Genomic DNA, 2,880 nt, shown 5'->3' with positions numbered 1-2,880 from the left:
TAGGATGTCACCTTTCTTTCATATCTAAGATCGTATGATAGTGCCGAGTCATAGGGAATGAAATTCCTCATACTAACCTATGGTTTCAGTAGAATGACAACATCGATAGAAGAAGATAACTGATGATATTGGAAGTTACAAAGCACGTAGGTAAGCAAAGGCACGAAAGATATATGTCAGGTGAGGTATTGAAGTACAATTGATATGTAAAGTTAAAATGGAAAGGAAAAGTAGACAGAGCAGGGTAACAGGTGCAGTTTGAGTTGGGCAGATGAGGTAAGTCCATCATTTTTTTTGTTGTTGATATTGGGCACCCTGTGTGTTTGCGGTATGATACTATATGAATATATGTATGTATATATATATATATATGTATGTATGTATATATATATATATATATATATATATATACATACATACATATATATATATATATATATATATATATATATATATATATATATATATTGCCCCTGTGAGGCATTGTTAGCATTTTCTGTGTGTAGGTGTTGATATAGTAAGAAATATAAAGGAAACTCTGGCCAAATTTTCCTAGAAATAAATGGAGAATGAGATATAGGATTGTAATATATCTTGAAAGGTCGATACTGGTATGGTAAAATGAAGTTGGAAAAGACTTGTGATCCTAAGAAGATGATTTAGAGATGACACCTAGATCTGGATAGAACGATATATTAAGGCACCGAGTGAGTTGATACATCAGGATAAATAGTGATGAGCTAATTACTGATTGGGATGAATAGAATGTGGTTTTAATTTCACTGCTACATTAAGGATATTACTCGATTAATAGTGTTCAAGACTGCAGTTGGTACTATATATTTAGGATTCTAAGCACCTCATGATTGTATTAAGGTTTCGTACATGGTTTCCCAAAGTATAGGTGATGTAAAGGAAGATATGGAAATAGCGCAGTATACTAAATAGGCTGGGAAGGACTCATATGCATTTGGAAAGTTAGAAATAAATAGACAATGATATGGATACACCCTAAAGAGGGGAAGTGGATAAGAGAAGTACAAGCATAAGAGAAAATCAACTAATGCTATCATATGTAAATGGAAACTTAAACTTCAAATGAGATCCCATAAGGGGTGGATGCGATCATATCAGCACTAACGCATCGGATCCCATCAGAACTCCGAAGTTAAGTATGCTTGGGCGAGAGTAGTACTAGGATGGGTGACCCCTTGGAAAGTGAAAGAGGAAATGAAACACAAGTATCCATACCTATTTCCTACGTCTACAAGTAATCCTAACCTTTGGAACTCTGATATTGATTGCTCGATGAAAGTATATGTTATGGCAATGGGATAGAGGAACTCTCCATATAGTCGGTATAAGATCCAGAGGAAGGTTTTGGTTCATATTCGAGGACGAATGTTCTAATAGGGGGAAGGATGTTACACCCCGTACTTTGGTACCTTGGAACGCTTCTTAAGCTTCTTAATTTCTGGGAAGGCTCTTAAGTTTCTTATAAGTTATCATGTGAGTCGGATAATGTATAACACTATCAAATAATCCTAAGGAAAGGAGAAGGAGATACTCTATAAGAGAGAAAATTGGAAATAGGGTTATAAGAATCCGGAAGAAGTTGGAGGTTAAGTAGTGAGTCGTAGGACTCGACTTACTTGTGAAAAATATTACTTGGGATATTTTACATAGGAATTTCTTTCTTCAGCGATTCAGTTGAGTTGCTTTGCCAAGCTACTTGAGTACACGTCGAGCTTAAGTAGCAAGGAATAGATAGACTCTTGAAGAGAGATGAGATTATGAGATCACGAAAGAGAAATAAGGAAATGATGGTCCTATACGAAGGAAGTAGGTGATGCACCTACTTAGGTTCAAGTAGGTAACACACCTACTTGAGGTGGACCCCACTACCACATGGCAGTATATGTGGGGCTGCATGGCATGAGGTGGCACCCTAGGGGGGCTGCCACATGTCACCCCTAGGGGGATGCCACGTGTCACCTCCTAAGAAAGGTTATATATGGGTGTTAGTATGAGTAATCTCTCATTTCAACATCTATTCCTTACCTAAAAGTTTAGAGAAAACTAGAGGAGCTAGAGAGACTAGCTATGGGTTCCCTCCAATTCAAGGTAAGTCCCCGATTCTTGCTCCATAAATTAATTATTTAAGGTATCCGATAGTGATATAGAGGTGTTTAACTACGTAGAATATCATTTTGGGGAAGCAAAGAAGAGATAAAAACAGTCCGTTAATTTTCAGCATGTTAAGAGAACTTCCGAGACAAGGTTTAGCAAGTTTTAGCAAGGTATGGCTTAGTTCTCTCCTCACACGTTTTGGTAAGGGTTTGGACATGATATTAAGGTGTTAATAATGTAAATATATGGTTTGGAGAAGAAAAAAATAGATAGCAAATAGCCACAACATTTCAGCTGCAATTAAGGAACTTTCGAGGTGAGTTTTTGCAAGCTTTGACCAATTTCGGATAAGGTAATACCTTTCCCTTCAATTTGGGGTTTATAGTGTTGTTATTAAGTATGTTAAATGTTGTTCAAGTGGCTGTAAATATGAAAATCCCATAAATATGATTGACGTTCGAAACAAACTAAATTAGAGTCGCTATAGTTAAATTATAGTCGAAGCAAGGTGTTGTGCTTGTGGTGTGTTGATGCAGGTGTGTGGTGTTGTGTTTCATGGCCTAAATTTATTCTAAAAGAGGTTTGGGGGATTCTGGTTGCATCCACACGACCTCTCATTTCGTACAATTAAAGGTTTTGCGAAATAAGGACTAGAAACTCTATTTTTATATCGTAATTTTCAGCAAGTGGTTTGGAGATTATGTTGTGTAATGTTGCCATATTTTAGTTGTATATGAGCTGCAGGTTTTT

At 36.5% G+C, this 2,880-nt stretch overlaps 1 pseudogene; it reads left to right on the top strand.

The window, feature by feature from the left end:
- The first annotated feature begins 1,117 nt into the window (after positions 1 to 1,117).
- Positions 1,118 to 1,239, top strand: LOC129871784 (5S ribosomal RNA; annotated as a pseudogene).
- The last annotated feature ends 1,641 nt before the right edge of the window (positions 1,240 to 2,880 follow it).

Source organism: Solanum dulcamara, chromosome 10, assembly GCF_947179165.1.
Source record: "Solanum dulcamara chromosome 10, daSolDulc1.2, whole genome shotgun sequence".
NCBI lineage: Eukaryota > Viridiplantae > Streptophyta > Magnoliopsida > Solanales > Solanaceae > Solanum > Solanum dulcamara.
Note: the sequence above shows the minus strand (reverse complement) of the source record. Positions and strands in the feature narration are given on the sequence as shown.